This window comes from Hyla sarda, chromosome 3 (assembly GCF_029499605.1).
Source record: "Hyla sarda isolate aHylSar1 chromosome 3, aHylSar1.hap1, whole genome shotgun sequence".
NCBI lineage: Eukaryota > Metazoa > Chordata > Amphibia > Anura > Hylidae > Hyla > Hyla sarda.
In genome coordinates, this window is record NC_079191.1 from 270605830 (window position 1) to 270625536 (window position 19707).

Sequence of the window (19707 nt, forward strand, 5' to 3'; positions counted from 1 at the left end):
GATCATTAATCCCTAGGTAAGCTGCTCACAACCAGATATGATATATTGGAAATGTAAAGTGGTGGCAGCTCCTTTAACATTATGCTCTACAATTTGCATAGGAAACCCTGTACACATATAAGGTATTTTGGGTTTATGGGGCCAGACACACAGAGCTATATTACTAAATGGCTATTATTTTCCTTTTTGGACTACCAACATGAGTTGGTGCTTTCTTCTTGTAAGAAATAGACTTTTGGGTAATCATATGATTGACCACATGTTTACCAGGAATTAAAGAGGCAGGGCTCATGCAGCTGAAGACATTTTCCTTTATAAAGTACAGCAGTCCTGAAAAACATTGTCCTGGATTAGATAAACAGTTATTGGACAATCCATTTGAATGGCTAAATATGTGTTTTTTCTAACAATGCTTTTTTTTTTTTTCAATTTAATTCCGGTTTTAATTTTAAACATACAAAGCTCCACAAATACAAGCTGATGCAACAATCTCTTTTATGGACCTACACCCTTATAAAATTAATGGACAGTCCTCTGGAAAGGCCAACAGTATTTGCTCGGCAGGGTCTTACTCCTGGCACCCCCACCGGTCAGCTGTTTGTGGTAATCATGGTGCCTGCTCACATGAATAGGGAAATACTGTGTAACCTTGCAAAACTGCTGCAAATAGCATGGTAATTGCAAGTACAAGCCGTGGTAAGCATCTTATTTTTGCCCTTTTTTTTTCTTCAAAATGCAGCATACTTTGGGTATGTTTTTATTCTGTCAGTTTTTCCATAGCCTTCTTTTTATAACCTGTATAATGTCCGAAAAAGTCCATACCGTTAATGTAAAAAATAGAACACGCCACCAAAAACTCTTAAATAACGGAATGAAGAACATATGAAAAGCATGACATTTTTAAAGGAGCATTTAAAATACAAAAAAGAATTGTGTGTGAAGGCGGTATAATGCAGATTTTCTTCCATAAGGATAACCGTAGAAAAGTGCACTTTTTTCCTTGCAGGAAAAATTTAAGGGGTATTCCAGGCAAAAACGTTTTTTTTATATATCAACTGGCTCCAGAAAGTTAAACAGATTTGAAAATTACTTCTATTAAAAAATCGTAATCCTTTCAATAGAAAACTCCAAGAGAGCAGCACTCCTAGGTTCCATGCAGCAGTGATAGGGTGCGTCCAGTTGCTATAGATCCTGGTTACGAATCCCTCCACATAGAAAACGAACGGCAACCGCACTCCCATATGTTGCAAAAAAAGTGGTCTTTATTCACACAAACGTGAAAATGGCGACGTTTCGGCTAGCTCACCTAGCCATTATCATGGCTAGGTGAGCTAGCCGAAACGTCGCCATTTTCACGTTTGTGTGAATAAAGACCACTTTTTTTGCAACATATGGGAGTGCGGTTGCCGTTCGTTTTCTTAATCCTTTCAATAGTTATTAGCTTCTGAAGTTTTCTGTCTAACTGCTCAATGACGATGTCACGTCCCGGGAGCTGTGCATGCTGGGAGAATATCCCCATAGGAACTGCACAGCTCCCGGGACGTGAGTCATCAGAAAGCAGTTGGACAGAAAAAAAGCAACTCAACTTCAGAAGCAAATAACTATAGCAAGGATTAAGATTTTTTAATCAAAGTAATTTACAAATCTGTTTAACTTTCCGGAGCCAGTTGATATATAAAAAAAGTTTTGGCCTGGAATACCCCTTTAAGTCTCTGCTTATCCACGACACCTCACTGAATTAAAGATACATGGTCTCTTTTGTATTGGAAAGAATCATCATATTATGCATCATGAACTTTTTCACTTACATTTACAAAGTATTTCAAGTAATATATTGTTACAGCTCCTTCACTCAAGTGACTATCATGCACTGAACTATGATGCATTACTGCACTACAATGATTTAAGCCTTGTAAATGTGGACTTTCTTATACTGTAAAACATGATAAATATTATTTATTGTTTGTACCATGGAGTTCTAGTAAATGTTTTGACTTATGTGATGATAAAACAAATGTGTAAACTATATATTTATTGGTAAAATCTGAAGTATAGATGTTCTTAAATGCTGTCTGAGACTAGAAAGATGACAAATTTGAATGTTGCTTTCCAAACCTGTACAAAGATGTACAAACATCAATAAAATTGTATACAAGGACACAAATGTAATATATATTTTAGATCAAAAGACAGTAAATGACTAAAGTACCTTTTAGCATATAAGTATATATGCAGTCTTTCACATTAAATATTTGCAAAACATGATTGGATGCAGATCTGGCTTCTAATTTTTTCATTCCTGGAATGGAAAAGTGTTTCAACAGTATAATAACATTTTATCTACGGTTTAAGGGTTATCAGGAATAGAAGAGGTGATTTCTTCCAAAAACAGCACCATACTTGTCCAGAGGCGTCTTTTAGAGGCCTTAGGCGAAACTCAATCATGAGGCCCCCATGTACAGCAGGGAAAAAAAAGTATTTATTCCACCACCAATTGTGCAAGTTCTCCCACTTAAAAAAATGAGAGAGGCCTGTAATTTTCATCATAGGTATACCTCAACTATGAGAGACATAATGAGGAAAAATATTACATAAAATCACATTGTCTAATTTTTAAACAATGTATTTTCAAATTATTGTGGAAAATAAGTTTTGGTCAATAACAAAAGTTCATCTCAATACTTTGTTATATACCCTTTGTTGGCAATGACAGAGGTCAAACGTTTTCTGTAAGTCTTCACAAGGTTTTAATACGCTGTTGCTGGTATTTTGGCCCATTCCTTCATGCAGATCTCCTCTAGCCTTTGTTGCCTGGGCGGTGTGTTTAGGATCATTGCCATGCTGAAAAACCCAGCCAGGTTTCATCTTCAATGCCCTTGCTGATGGAAGGAGGTTTTCACTCAAAATCTCACGATTCCTGGCCCCATTCATTCCTTCCTTTATACGGATCAGTCGTCCTGGTCCCTTTGCTGAAAAACAGCCCCACAGTAGGCATGGTGTTCTTTCTCCTCCAAACACAATGAGTTGAGTTTTTACCAAAAAGTTCTGCTTTGGTTTCATCTGACCATATGACATTCTACCAATCCTCTTCTGGATCATCCAAATGCTCTCTAACAAACGTCAGAATGGCCGGACATGTACTGGCTTAAGCAGGGGGGCACGTCTGGCACTGCATGATTTGAGTCGCTGGAGGCATTGTGTGTTGCTTATGGTAGCCCTTGTTACTTTGGTCACAGCTCTCTGCAGGTCATTCACTTGGTCCCCCTGTGTGGTTCTGGGATTTTTGCTCACCATTCTTGTGATCATTTTGACACCACGGGGTGAGATCTTGCATGGAGCCACAGATCGAGGGAGATTATCAGTGGTCTTGTATGTCTTCCATTTTCTAATAATTGCTCCCACAGTTTATTTATTCACACCAAGCTGCTTGCCTATTGCAGATTCAGTCTTCCCAGCCCGGTACAGGTCTACAATTTTGTTTCTGGTGTCCTTTGACAGCTCTTTGGTCTTGGCCATAATGGAGTTTGGAGTTTGACTGTTTGAGGTTGTGGACAGGTGTCTTTTATACTGATAACAAGTTCAAACAGGTGCCATTAATACAGGTAATGAGGGGAGGACAGAGGAGACTCTTAAAGAAGAAGTTACAGGTCTGTGAGAGCCAGAAATCTTGCTTGTTTGTAGGTGACCAAATACTTATTTTACTAAAGAATTTACCAATTAATTCATTAGAAATCCTACAATGTGATTTCTTGTATTCTTTCTCCCCCATTCTGCCTCTCAAAGTTGAGGTATACCTATGATGAAAATAACAGGCCTCTCTCATCTTTTTAAATGGGAGAACTTGCACAATTGGTGGCTGAATAAATCCTTTTTTCCCCCCCACTATATACAGTGTATTCACCAGTAGCGCACACAGAATTTTCTCACAGGTTGGGGTTTAAGAACATAAAATAATACCTCCACACCAGGACAACGTATTACTACTGCAGTGTCTAATACCATCATACTGTTATTCAATAAAACCCACTATACAGAGACCAATAGCATCGCTATAAAAGGGACAAAAAATTGCACCACTCATTGACCACTGACATTACCACCATATAGTGACGAGATAATACTGCCATACGGATACTGAATAAAAACCACTATACACAGACCAGTATCAGCAATAACACCACTATACATGGGACAAATAATTGCATTACAAAAAGAGTAACATTACCACAATATAGTCACAGGATAATACTACCATACTGAATTAAACCACTACACACAGACCAGTATCACCAACAACACCACAATACAAGGGACAAGTATTTTTACCACATCATGACCACTACCATTCCCATCATGTTGACTTGATAATACTACCATACTGACACTAAATAAAAACCTTTATACACAGTCAGTGCTGACCCCGGCTCTACACAGACTCTACAGACCATAAAAGTGATTACATACAGTTACAGGTGACTCACAGATGACGTCTTCTCTAATTGGAGCTGTTCACTTTCTTTTTCTTCTCCATCCGACCCAGACTGTTTTGAAAATGTATTTAAGCCACAACTCCTCTCCACAGAACCTGACAGACAAACATTTTAGGCTTCACACTTTTACAGCACTTATAGTGCTCCATACAGTAATAAGAATCCCCATAATAATACCCCCATTAGGTAATTAGGTTGCTCCAGTAGGTAGACAGGTTCCTTCACTTTGTTTCCCCCATTACACAGGTGTCCCAAATAGGTAGGTGCAGGGTAGGTAGGTAGATCCTCCTGTAGGCATTAGCAGCCCCCTATAAATAGAGCTAACTCCCAATAGGTAGGTCCCCTTTTAGATAGTAGCCCCCTGTAAATAGTTGCAGTCCCCCTATATATAGTAGTAGCATCTCCCCCCTGCATATAGTAGTAGCAGCCCCCTTTAGGTAGTAGCAGCAGCAGCACCCCCTTTAGGTAGTTGTAGTGAGCCCCTTTAAGAAGTAGTAGCAGCCCCTATTAGGCAGTAGTAGCAGCATCCCCCTTTAGGCAGAAGTAGCTGAAGCAGCCCCCATTAGGTAATAAAAGTAGCAGTAGCATCCCCTTTAGGTAGTAAAAGTAGCAGTAGCAGCCCCCTTTAGGTAGTAAAAGTAGTAGCAGCAGCAGCCCCCTTTAGGTAGTAAAAGTAGCAGTGGCGGCATCTCCTATAGGTAGTAAAAGTGTCAGCAGCCCCCTTTAGGTAGTAAAAGTAGTAGCAGCAGCACCCCCCTTTAGGTAGTAAAAGTAGCAGTGGCGGCATCCCCTTTAGGTAGTAAAAGTGGCAGCGGCCCCCTTTAGTTAGTAAAAGTAGCAGTAGCAGAGGAGTAGTATCAGACAGGAGAGAGGACAGAGGAGTACTATCAGAGAGGAGAGAGCACAGAGGAGTACTGTCAGACAGCAGAGAGCACAAATAAGTGATATCAGACAAGAGAGACCACAGAGGAGTACTATCAAACAGGAGAGAGGAAATAGGAGTACTATCACACAGTAGAGAGCACAGAGAAGTGATATCAGACAGGAGAGAGCACAGAGGAGTACTATTAGAGAGGAGAGAGCACAGAGGAGTACCATCCGACAGGAGAGAGCACAGAGGAGTACTATCAGACAGGAGAGAGCACAGAGGAGTACTATTACACAGGAGAGAGCACAGAGGAGTGCTATGAGACAGGAGAGAGCACAGAGTAGTACTATCAGACAGAAGACAGCTCAGAGGAGTGCTATCAGACAGGAGGGAACACAGTGGAGTATTATCAGACAGGAGAGAGCACAGAGGAGTGATATCAGACAGGAGAGACCACATAGGAGTACTATCAGACAGGAGAGAGCACAGAGGAGTACTGTCGCACAGGAGAGAGTACAGAGGAGTACTATCAGACAGAAGACAGCTCAGAGGAGTAGTATCAGAGAGGATAGAGGACAGAGGAGTACTATCAGACAGGAGAGAGCACAGAGGAGTACTGTCAGACAGTAGAGAGCACAGAGGAGTACTATCAGACAGGAGAGAGCACAGAGGAGTGCTATCAGACAGGAGAGAGCACAGGAGTGCTATCAGACAGGAGAGAGCACAGAGGAGTCCTATCAGACAGGAGAGAGCACAGAGGAGTACTATCAGACAGTAGAGAGCACCAACGAGTGATATCAGACAGAAGAGACCACAGATGAGTACTATCAGACAGAAGAGAGCACAGAGGAATACTATCTGACAGAAGACAGCCCAGAGGAGTACTATCAGACAGGAGGGAGCACGGAGGAGTACTATCAGATAGGAGAGAGCACAGAGGAGTACTATAAGACAGGAGAGAGCACAGAGGAGTATTATCAGACAGTAGAGAGCACAGAGGAGTGCTATCAGACATGATAGAGCACAGAGGAGTACTTTCAGACAGTAGAGAGCACAGAGGAGTGATATCAGACAGGAGAGAGCACAGAGGAGTGATATCAGACAGGAGAGAGCACAGAGGAGTACTATCCGACAGGAGAGAGCACAGATGAGTACTATCAGACAGTAGAGAGCACAGAGGAGTGATATCAGACAGGAGAGAGCACAGAGGAGTGATATCAGACAGGAGAGAGCACAGAGGAGTACTATCCGACAGGAGAGAGCACAGAGGAGTACTATCAGAGAGTAGAGAACACAAAGGAGTCATATCAGACAGGAGAGATGACAGAGGAGTACTATCAGACAGGAGAGAGCACAGAGGAGTACTATCACACAGGAGAGAGCACAGAGGAGTGCTATGAGACAGGAGAGAGCACAGAGGAGTACTATCAGACGGTAGAGAGCACAGAGGAGTGATATCAGACAGGAGAGACCACATAGGAGTACTATCAGACAGGAGAGGGCACAGAGGAGTACTGTTGCACAGGAGAGAGCACAGAGGAGTACTATCAGACAGAAGACAGCTCAGAGGAGTAGTATCAGACAGGAGAGAGGACAGAGGAGTGCCATCAGAAATGATAGAGCACAGAGGAGTACTATCAGACGGTAGAGAGCTCAGAGGAGTAATATCAGACAGGAGAGAGCAAAGAGGAGTACTATCAGACAGGAGAGAGCACAAAGAAGTGATATCAGACAGTAGAGAGCACAGAGAAGTGATATCAGACAGGAGAGAGCACAGAGGAGTACTATTAGAGAGAAGAGAGCACAGAGGAGTACTATCCGACAGGAGAGAGCACAGAGGAGTACTATCAGACAGGAGAGAGCACAGAGGAGTACTATCAGACAGTAGAGAGCACAGAGGAGTGATATCAGACAGGAGAGACCACATAGGAGTACTATCAGACAGGAGAGGGCACAGAGGAGTACTGTTGCACAGGAGAGAGCACAGAGGAGTACTATCAGACAGAAGACAGCTCAGAGGAGTAGTATCAGACAGGAGAGAGGACAGAGGAGTACTATCAGAGAGGAGAGAGCACAGAGGAGTACTGTCAGACAGCAGAGAGCACAAAGAAGTGATATCAGACAGGTGAGACCACAGAGGAGTACTATCAAACAGGAGAGAGCAAATAGGAGTACTATCACACAGTAGAGAGCACAGAGAAGTGATATCAGACAGAAGAGAGCACAGAGGAGTACTATTAGAGAGGAGAGAGCACATAGGAGTACTATCCGACAGGAGAGAGCACAGAGGAGTACTATCAGACAGGAGAGAGCACAGAGGAGTACTATTACACAGGAGAGAGCACAGAGGAGTGCTATGAGACAGGAGAGAGCACAGTGGAGTGCCATCAGAAAAGATAGAGCACAGAGGAGTACTATCAGACGGTAGAGAGCTCAGAGGAGTAATATCAGACAGAAGAGAGCAAAGAGGAGTACTATCAGACAGGAGAGAGCACAAAGAAGTGATGTCAGACAGGAGAGACCACAGAGGAGTACTATCAAACAGGAGAGAGCAAATAGGAGTACTATCACACAGTAGAGAGTACAGAGAAGTGATATCAGACAGGAGAGAGCACAGAGGAGTAGTATTAGAGAGGAGAGAGCACAGAGGAGTACTATCCGACAGGAGAGAGCACAGAGGAGTACTATCAAACAGGAGAGAGCAAATAGGAGTACTATCACACAGTAGAGAGCACAGAGAAGTGCCATCAGAAAAGATAGAGCACAGAGGAGTACTATCAGACGGTAGAGAGCTCAGAGGAGTAATATCAGACAGAAGAGAGCAAAGAGGAGTACTATCAGACAGGAGAGAGCACAAAGAAGTGATGTCAGACAGGAGAGACCACAGAGGAGTACTATCAAACAGGAGAGAGCAAATAGGAGTACTATCACACAGTAGAGAGTACAGAGAAGTGATATCAGACAGGAGAGAGCACAGAGGAGTAGTATTAGAGAGGAGAGAGCACAGAGGAGTACTATCCGACAGGAGAGAGCACAGAGGAGTACTATCAAACAGGAGAGAGCAAATAGGAGTACTATCACACAGTAGAGAGCACAGAGAAGTGATATCAGACAGAAGAGAGCACAGAGGAGTACTATTAGAGAGGAGAGAGCACAGAGGAGTACTATCCGACAGGAGAGAGCACAGAGGAGTACTATCAAATAGGAGAGAGCCCAGAGGAGTACTATTACACAGGAGAGAGAACAGAGGAGTGCTTTGAGACAGGAGAGAGCACAGAGGAGTACTATCAGACAGAAGACAGCTCAGAGGAGTGCTATCAGACAGGAGGGAGCACAGTGGAGTATTATCAGACATTAGAGAGCACAGAGGAGTGCCATCAGAAATGATAGAGCACAGAGGAGTACTATCAGACGGTAGAGAGCTCAGAGGAGTAATATCAGACAGGAGAGAGCAAAGAGGAGTACTATCAGACAGGAGAGAGCACAAAGAAGTGATATCAGACAGGAGAGACCACAGAGGAGTACTATCAAACAGGAGAGAGCAAATAGGAGTACTATCACACAGTAGAGAGCACAGAGAAGTGATATCAGATAGGAGAGAGCACAGAGGAGTACTATTAGAGAGGAGAGAGCACAGAGGAGTACTATCCGACAGGAGAGAGCACAGAGGAGTACTATCAGACAGGAGAGAGCACAGAGGAGTACTATCAGACAGGAGAGACCACATAGGAGTACTATCAGACAGGAGAGGGCACAGAAGAGTACTGTTGCACAGAAGAGAGCACAGAGGAGTACTATCAGACAGAAGACAGCTCAGAGGAGTAGTATCAGACAGTAGAGAGGACAGAGGAGTACTATCAGAGAGGAGAGAGCACAGAGGAGTACTGTCAGACAGCAGAGAGCACAAAGAAGTGATATCAGACAGGAGAGACCACAGAGGAGTACTATCAAACAGGAGAGAGCAAATAGGAGTACTATCACACAGTAGAGAGCACAGAGAAGTGACATCAGACAGAAGAGAGCACAGAGGAGTACTATTAGAGAGGGGAGAGCACATAGGAGTACTATCCGACAGGAGAGAGCACAGAGGAGTACTATCAGACAGGAGAGAGCACAGAGGAGTACTATTACACAGGAGAGAGCACAGAGGAGTGCTATGAGACAGGAGAAAGCACAGAGGAGTACTATCAGACAGAAGACAGCTCAGAGGAGTACTATCAGACAGAAGACAGCTCAGAGGAGTACTATCAGACAGGAGGGAGCACAGTGGAGTATTATCAGACAGTAGAGAGCACAGAGGAGTACTATCAGACAATAGAGAGCTCAGAGGAGTACTATCAGATAGGAGAGAGCAAAGAGGAGTACTTTCAGACAGTAGAGAGCACAGAGGAGTACTATCAGCCAGGAGAGAGCACAGATGAGTACTATCAGACAGGAGAGAGCACAGAGGAGTACTATCACATAGTAGAGAGCACAGAGGATTGCTATCAGACAGGAGAGAGCACAGAGGAGTAATAACAGACAGGAGAGAGCACAGAGGAGTCCTATGAGACAGGAGAAAGCACAGAGGAGTACTATCAGACAGAAGACAGCTCAGAGGAGTGCTATCAGACAGGCGGGAGCACAGTGGAGTATTATCAGACAGTAGAGAGCTCAGAGGAGTACTATCAGACAGGAGAGAGCACAGAGGAGTACTATCAGACAGGAGATAACACAGAGGAGTACTATCAGACAGGAGAGAACACAGAGGAGCACTATCAGACAGGAGAGAGCACAGAGGAGTACTATGAGACAGGAGAGACCACATAGGAGTACTATCAGACAGGAGAGGGCACAGAAGAGTACTGTTGCACAGAAGAGAGCACAGAGGAGTACTATCAGACAGAAGACAGCTCAGAGGAGTAGTATCAGACAGTAGAGAGGACAGAGGAGTACTATCAGAGAGGAGAGAGCACAGAGGAGTACTGTCAGACAGCAGAGAGCACAAAGAAGTGATATCAGACAGGAGAGACCACAGAGGAGTACTATCAAACAGGAGAGAGCAAATAGGAGTACTATCACACAGTAGAGAGCACAGAGAAGTGACATCAGACAGAAGAGAGCACAGAGGAGTACTATTAGAGAGGAGAGAGCACATAGGAGTACTATCCGACAGGAGAGAGCACAGAGGAGTACTATCAGACAGGAGAGAGCACAGAGGAGTACTATTACACAGGAGAGAGCACAGAGGAGTGCTATGAGACAGGAGAAAGCACAGAGGAGTACTATCAGACAGAAGACAGCTCAGAGGAGTGCTATCAGACAGGCGGGAGCACAGTGGAGTATTATCAGACATTAGAGAGCACAGAGGAGTGCCATCAGAAATGATAGAGCACAGAGGAGTACTATCAGACGGTAGAGAGCTCAGAGGAGTAATATCAGACAGGAGAGAGCAAAGAGGAGTACTATCAGACAGGAGAGAGCACAGAGGAGTACTATCAGACAGAAGACAGCTCAGAGGAGTACTATCAGACAGGAGGGAGCACAGTGGAGTATTATCAGACAGTAGAGAGCACAGAGGAATACTATCAGACAATAGAGAGCTCAGAGGAGTACTATCAGATAGGAGAGAGCAAAGAGGAGTACTTTCAGACAGTAGAGAGCACAGAGGAGTACTATCAGCCAGGAGAGAGCACAGATGAGTACTATCAGACAGGAGAGAGCACAGAGGAGTACTATCACATAGTAGAGAGCACAGAGGATTGCTATCAGACAGGAGAGAGCACAGAGGAGTAATAACAGACAGGAGAGAGCACAGAGGAGTCCTATGAGACAGGAGAAAGCACAGAGGAGTACTATCAGACAGAAGACAGCTCAGAGGAGTGCTATCAGACAGGCGGGAGCACAGTGGAGTATTATCAGACAGTAGAGAGCTCAGAGGAGTACTATCAGACAGGAGAGAGCACAGAGGAGTACTATCAGACAGGAGAGAACACAGAGGAGTACTATCAGACAGGAGAGAACACAGAGGAGTACTATCAGACAGGAGAGAGCACAGAGGAGTACTATGAGACAGGAGAGAGCACAGAGGAGTACTATCAGACAGAAGACAGCTCAGAGGAGTACTATCAGACAGTAGATAGCTCAGAGGAGTACTATCAGACAGGAGAGAGCAAAGAGGAGTACTATCAGACAGTAGAGAGCACAGAGGAGTACTATCACACAGTAGAGAGCACAGAGGAGCGCTATCAGACATGATAGAGCACAGAGGAGTACTAGCAGACAATAGAGAGCTCAGAGGAGTACTATCAGATAGGAGAGAGCAAAGAGGAGTACTTTCAGACAGTAGAGAGCACAGAGGAGTACTATCAGACAGGAGAGAGCACAGATGAGTACTATCAGACAGGAGAGAGCACAGAGGAGTACTAACAGACAGGAGAGAGCACAGAGGAGTCCTATGAGACAGGATAGAGCACAGCGGAGTACTATCAGACAGAAGAGAGCACAGAGGAGTGCTGTAACACAGGAGAGAGCACAGATGAGTCCTATCAGACAGAAGAAAGCACAGAGGAATACTATCAGACAGGAGAGAGCACAGAGGAGTACTGTCAGACAGGAGAGAGCACAGAGGAGTCCTATCAGACAGAAGAGAGCACAGAAGAGTGCTAGCCCACCCTCACTTACTTGACGTTGTCCATGCCTGCGCTTCAGCTTGGATAAAGTCATGATTTTAAAAGCCTTGATTGCTATAAAAAGGGAATAGAATATTCTTATGAAGTATATTAGAAAGGTTAATGTTTTACCAAGATTTACAACATATAAAATGTTTTTGGAGTTTTTGAATCTAACAGTGCCCATTTTTACCATAAAGTTTGTGACAGGTGACACATTTTAAAATGATACTGCTAATGGGCTTCTTCACACTGATAATCTATAGGCCAGTCATCACTGCACAGAACAAACTCGCTCTGTGCATAATGACGGGCGATACAGGGGCCGAAGCAGTGTGACGTCATGGCTCCGCCCCTTGTGACATCATGGCTCCACCCCCCTCAATACAAGTCTATGGGAGGGGGAGTGGCAGCCATCACAACCCTTTCCTTAGACTTGTATTGAGGGGCAGAGCTGTGACTCCACGAGGGGCGGAGCCGGGACGTCATGATACTCTGGCCCCTGTATTGCCCGTCATTACGCACAGAGTGAGTTTGCTCTGTGCAGTGATGACAGCGGGGTGCCACAGCCAACATCACGGGATAGGGGATAAGATGTCTAAGGGCGGAGTAGCCCTTTAAGGCTCCTTCCATAAATAGACTTCCTTGATGTCTGACCTTTTTGTGGTAGGCTAAAGAACATTTATAAGAGGACTCCTCTCTTTGTGCTCCAGTTTTGTTACTCTCTCTCTCTTCCCTTGTTGTCATTAAATGGTTCAAGCTTATTCCAGTTTTTTCACTGGATCAGTGCTTATGATTTTTGATTTTTACAAAAAATATATATTTGGTATCCCTGCGTGTGTAATTGTCCTAACTATTAAATTATGACATTCCCCATGGTGAATGGCATAAACGCAAAAAAATTCCAAACAACAAAATTGTTGATTTCTGGTCACATCACCTCCCAGAAAAAAACAGAATAAAAAGTGATCAAAAAGTGACACATAAACAAAAGTAGTTCAGTTAAAAACTGCAGCTTATGGCGCAAAAAATAAACACAGCTCCGTAGGTTTAATGATATTAAGCAGTGGTTTTTAACCTGGGTTCGATCGAACCCCAGGGGTTCGGTGAGTCAGTCCTGGGGGTTCGGCGGGGGAGGTCGCAACAAGACAGGCAAACCAAGCAATTGCTTGGGGCCCCGAGCTGGCCTGGGGCCCCGAGCAGAGGCGGTGTTTGCCCGTCCTGTAGCGATGGGGCAATTCCCCCTATCACTATTCACTCCCTGCGGCCCTGCGTTAAGTTTAAAAACGCAGGGCCGGCATGACATAGCGCACGGCGGGACATCACTGACGTCCCGTGCGTGGGCCCATGGAAATGAAGGAGCCGAGGACCGGAGGATAGAAATGGAGGAAGACGCGCACTGGCCAGTTGGTAAGTGACCAGCAGCACGTCATCTTCGGTGCTCCGACCACCAGTCTCGAGACATACTGCTATAGCTGGAGCGCTGAAGTGGACAGTACACAGGCATCCAGCCTCCAGCCATACACTGTATGTGGCTGGAGGCTGTATTTCTGTGGGGGAACACTGCCTACATCAGTGGTCTTCAACCTGTGGACCTCCAGATGTTGCAAAACTACAACTCCCAGCATGCCCGGACAGCAAACGGCTGTCCGGGCATGCTGGGAGTTGTAGTTTTACAACATCTGGAGGTCTGCAGGTTGAAGACCACTGGCCTACATAATGTGGGGGAACACTGCCTGCCTAATGTGGGGGGACACTGCCTGCCTAATGTGGGGGAACACTGCTTGCCTAATGTGGGGGAACACTGCCTGCCTAATGTGGGGGAACTCTGTCTGCCTAATGTGGGGGAACTGTCTGCCTAATGTGGGGGAACACTGTCTGCCTAATGTGAGGGAACTCTTTCTGCTTAATGTGGGGGAACACTGCCTGCCTAATGTGCAGGAACACTGTCTGCCTAATGTGGGGGAACACTGCCTGCCTAATGTGGGGGAACACTGCCTGCCTAATGTGGGGGAACACTGCCTGCCTGTGGGGGGAACACTGCCTGCCTAATGTGGGGGGAACACTGCCTGCCTAATGTGGGGGGAACACTGCCTGCCTAATGTGGGGGAACACTGCCTGCCTAATGTGGGGGAACACTGCCTGCCTAATGTGGGGGAACACTGCCTGCCTAATGTGGGGGAACACTGCCTGTCTAATGTGGGGGGGAACACTGCCTGCCTAATGTGCAGGAACACTGTCTGCCTAATGTGGGGGAACACTGCCTGCTTAATGTAGGGGAACACTGCCTGCCTAATGTGGGGGGAACACTGCCTGCCTAATGTGGGGGAACACTGTCTGCCTAATGTGGGGGGAACACTGTCTTCCTAATGTGGTGGAACACTGACTGCCTAATGTGGGGGAACACTGCCTGCCTAATGTGGGGGAACACTGCTTGCCTAAATGTGGGGAACACTGCCTCCCTAATGTGGGGGAACACTGCCACTGTTGTGAAAATGACATGAGAGTGGCACTTGCCAAGGTAAAGCCGCGCATTTCTGAACTGGTCTCTGAAAGACCACAGCAGAAGTCACACTGATTTGCAGTAAATATTCATTATGTTTTTGTGTGAAAATCATGTTTTCATGGTTTTGTTCTCATTTCTTAATGGTTTTGTTCATTTTGTGCACCTATGTATAAATATATACTTAAATATATACCTCCTATGTTTGGAATTTGAAAAAATCATATTTTATTTTTCCAATTAAGAGGGGTTCGGTGAATGCGCATATGAAACTGGTGGGGTTCAGTACCTCCAACAAGGTTAAGAACCACTAAACTACATGATATAACGTCATGGGACAAATGGGCCTAATCAGATGTTCACTAACACTTACATTCCATGTTGGGGGTGGTCATGCCTGCAGCATCTCTAAAGCAATGTGTTGTGTTTTGCAATACAAAAGTATGCTGGTGCTAGGTAAAATCCTAAATGATGCCTCAGATGCAGCTAGCAATATAAATGTAAATCCTGCTGACAATTTAAAATGTACACTAAAGATAGACAATAAAAATTCCCTGGTTGAACTTGCTGGACGTATGTCTTTTTTCAACCATACTACCTATGTAACAGCCCAAACAAGGACTTAAAAGACAAGCATGCTCAGTATCAGTGATCGGGCATACCATCACACTGCACTCAGGGAAAATGCCTATAAAACACAAAGACACCTTCAGATTTATCTAAGCTTTGAATGTACACCTTGCAGCAGTAATAGGGGCATTGGCAGACCACACATTACTGTGCTTAACCCCTTAATGACCGGGGTTTTTTCCGTTTTTGCACTTTCGATTTTTGCTCCTTTCCTTTAAAAAATCATAACTCTTTCAATTTTGCACCTAAAAATCCATATGATGCCACCAATTCTACTTTGTAATGACGTCAGTCATTTTGCCCAAAAATCTATGGTGAAATGGAAAAAAAAATCATTGTGAGACAAAATTGAAAAAAAAAAAACGCAGTTTTGTAACTTTTGGGGGCTTCCGTTTCTACGTAGTAAATTTTTTTGGTAAAAATGACACCTGATATTTATTCTGTAGGTCCATACAATTAAAATGATACCCTACTTATATAGGTTTGATTTTGTCGTACTTCTGGAAAAAATCATAACTTCATGCAGGAAAATGAATACGTTTAAAATTGTCATTTTCTGACCCCTATAACTTTTTTTTTTCCACATATGGGGCGGTATGAGGGCTCATTTTTTGCACCGTGATCTGAAGTTTTTAACGGTACCATTTTTGCATTGATAGGACTTATTGATCGCTTTTTATTCATTTCTTTATGATGTAAAAAGTGACCAAAAATGCACTATTTTCCACTTTGGAATTTTTTTGCGCGTACGCCATTGACCGTGCGGTTTAATTAACAATATATTTTTATAATTCGGACATTTCCGCACGTGGCGATACCATATATGTTTATTTTATTTATTTTTTTTATGGGATGATTCAAACTTTTATTAGGGGAGGGGTTAAATGATCTTCATTCACTTTTTTTTTCACTTTTTTTTTGCAGTGTTATAGCTCCCATAGGGGTCTATAACACTGCACACACTGATCTTTTACATTGATCAATGGTTTCTCATAGGAAACCAGTGATCGATGATTCTGCTGCTTGACTGCTCATGCCTGGATCTCAGGCACTGAGCAGTCATTTTGGCGATCGGACAGCGAGGAGGCAGGTAGGGACCCTCCGGCTGTCCTGTAAGCTGTTGGGGATGCAGCGATTTCGCCGCGGCTATCCCGAACAGCCCACTGAGCTAACGTCTTTTTTTTACTTTCACCCGCGTGGCTCAGCTTTGAGCACACGGCTAAAGGGTTAATAGCGTGTGGCACCGCGATCAGTGCTTCACTATGATGCCGGGCCCGCCATGATATGATGTGGGGTCACCGTGGGACCCGGCGTTATATCACGGGAGCGGGACCAAGGACATACTCATACATCCTTGGTCCTTAAAAGGTTAAAGGGGTACTCCGCCCCTAGACATCTCATACCCTATCCACCGCTGGGGACCCCCGCATTCTACCATGCGGCACCTACCTGTAACAGCTGTCATGCCCCCTCCCCAGAGTCGTTACATCACAATCTTCAGTCCCCATGGTTGGGATGGTATTAGCCTGAGGGTTAGGTGCCGCATGGTAGAATGCAGGAGTCCCCAGCGGCGGGACCCCCGCAATCAGACATCTTATACCTTATCCTTTGGATAGGGGATAAGATGTCTAGGGGCGGAGTACCCCTTTATCCCCTTCATGACCAAACAATTTTTTAACACTTTTAACTCTTTTTAATATTTTTTCCTCCTTACATCCTATTTTATTTCTCCAATGACAAAGTTGTATTCATGCTTATTTTTTTGTAGGACAAGTTGTATTTTTCATTTGTACACTTTTATTTATTTTATCATATAATGTATTACAGAGCCAGAAAAAAATATTTGTAAGGCTAAATTGAAAAAAAAATTTGTAAGGCAATATTTTTTTGGGACTTCACAATACAGTAAATCTGAAATGCTAACTTTATTCTATAAGTCAGTACAATTCCAATGATATCAAAGGTTTTTTGCTTTGTTTTATGGTAAAAAAAATTGAAAAAAAAAGAAAAAATTTATTCATTGCTGTGTTCTGACCTCTAAAACCTTTATATCAGTGGTTCTTAACAGCCAACGGCTGTCCGGGCATGCTGGGAGTTGTAGTTTGGCAACATCTGGAGGTCCACAGGTTGAAGACCACTGATGTAGGCAGTGTTCCCCCACAGACATACAGCCTCCAGCCATATACAGTGTATGGCTGGAGGCTATATGCCTGTGTACTTCCCACTTCAGTGCTCCGGCCGCCGCTCCGGCTATAGCAGTAGGTCTCGGGACCGGTGGTCGGAGCACCGAAGATGACGTGCCGCTGGTCACTTACCAAGCTGGTCAGCGTGCATTTTCTTCCTTCTGTATCCTCTGGTCCTCGGCGCATTCGTTTCCATGGGCACACGCACAGGACGTCAGTGACGTCCCAGCGTGCGCTATGTCCCGACGGCCCTGTGTTTTAAACTTGGGGCCGCAGGGAGTGAATAGTGATGGGGGGAATTGCCCCGTCGCTACAGGATGGGCAAACACCGGCTCTACTCGGGGCCTCGGGCCAGCTCGGGGCAGCAAGCAATTGCTTGGTTTGCCTGTCCTGTTGCGACCTCCCCCGCCGAACCCCGGGACTGACTCACCGAAACCCTGGGGTTCGATCGAACCCAGGTTAAGAACCACTTCCCTAGGTCATTATTATGATTTCTATTGTACATTAATTACGTGTGGTGTCCCGGTACCGTATTGCATACGTTACCTTGTGGTGAGATCCCCGAAGTCAGAGTCCCTAGGAACAGTGGGGGTCCTCTTCCTTAGTTAACCCCTCGTCACCCCTCAGTTAGCTAGAATTTATGTAAATATAAATGTAAATATGTATATTCAGGATGCCTACCTTGTTCGCGTCGCAGGACCTGCGGGTCATGTGACCTGTTTACAGAACTCTATGGTTTTGCTGAAGGACCTTTGGTGGTTCTAGTCAGCGGATCACCCACAATCCATTGTAACGGTGAGTGACAGCTGATATGGGCCAATCCAAAACGGCCAGCCCCTGCCCATTTAAGGGAGCTGCGGTCATTTTGTCGCTCTCTTGTTCCTGCGCTGCCAAGCAAGCAGCATCATTGCTCTTGGGTTGCTTTCTCTGGACGAGGTAGGACCTCCGCAGCTTACAAGACAATTACTAGGCCAAAGCCTTGCGGCCTAGGCCTACGCTAGAGACGGATAGTACTTACAAATCCCCGCTATCTCCGCAAGACCTCTGGACCTAATCTAACCCCTAAATCCAGCGGATCTATGCAAGTACAATCTTCATAATCTTAAGAGAACTTTCCGGTCCTAAGCAACTGTCAGTCACTGCTGTGCTGTCTATGTAGACTCTGTTATCTGGACTGTTACCGATACTGCATGTACAGAAAATCTTCAGTAAAGTACCTGCAAGTTTTAAGTTCAGCACTGCTATGGACAATCCATTTATTTTACACTCACCTATCACTCTTGGGAAGGGTGGCAATAGGCTCAGCATCACTACAGAGTTTTAACCCTCAACCTGGCATCACGAGTGACAAGGGTTAACAGCGCCCTTTATTATACAGAACCGCAACACCCCAATTACCCTACATCACCCCACAAGGCTTTCCACACCGTGCTTCACCACATATGTATGCTTATTTCAGGTATTGAACAGTGGATATATATGTGCAAAGGTTATTAGGATGTTTAAACTGTATAGGTCCTTTCTAAGGTCATGTGATATGGTCATGTGATATTTGATCACCTGATACCCAGAGTTCCAGAGGCACAGGTAACCACAGGCAACCAGCTACCAATGTGCTTTAGTCCAGCCCCCTGATATATAAAGGGCTGTAGTCTACACACTAGCTCTCTTTAGTTCCTGGTGTCTCTTGAGTTCCTACTACCTTGGTTCCAGCACAAGTCCTGTACAAGTTCAGTCCAGTACAGCTAGGCCAAAGCCTACAAGTCTGAAGCCACATCTAATATGTTAGTCTCTTCTATGTCTGCAAGTCAAGTCTCTACTGTCCCTACCAAAGTCATAACAGTAGCACAGTGGCATGCATCATCATTATTACCACTACAAGTCCAAGCAAGCCTGAGAGGTTCCCTGTGTCCCGGTCACCTCTGTAAGAAATTTTATACTGCCTTCTTCAGTAAAGTTCCAGTTGCATCAAAACCAGCTTTGGCCTCTCATTTTATATATGCCGTTTCTGGGTTGAGTGTCAGCAGTGCCCTACACCATACAACCACATCCTGGCGTCACGAACACTACGAGGGATTATACTACCATCTGTCCCTGGGCTATTACCACCTGCCCCTACTACTACCTGCACTACACCACTCGGCTACCATATTGGTAACCGTATCCAGGCCTATAATGCTATTGTTTATTAATATCTACTTCTGTTGAAAAAGTTAGATATTATGTTCTGTGGTTAACAAAAGGAAATTTCTTGTACTCGTATTGCAGACATTCCAGGTAAAATAACTGAGTGATGGAACTAGGTAGTAGGGAAAGTTGGCTGAGGGCAACCAAAAGTAGAGAATAATAGTTGGTTATGCTGTATTGTATCAATAACGTAACA

At 44.6% G+C, this 19707-nt stretch overlaps 1 long non-coding RNA gene across 1 annotated transcript; it reads right to left on the minus strand.

The window, feature by feature from the left end:
• Positions 1-1655: 1655 nt before the first annotated feature.
• Positions 1656-18807, minus strand: LOC130362339 (uncharacterized). The gene is made up of 3 exons (XR_008891366.1): positions 18596-18807; positions 12022-12083; positions 1656-2299 (listed from the first exon to the last, which is right to left on the minus strand). It is a non-coding gene; the product is annotated as an uncharacterized LOC130362339 (long non-coding RNA).
• Between the last annotated feature and the right edge of the window lie 900 nt (positions 18808-19707).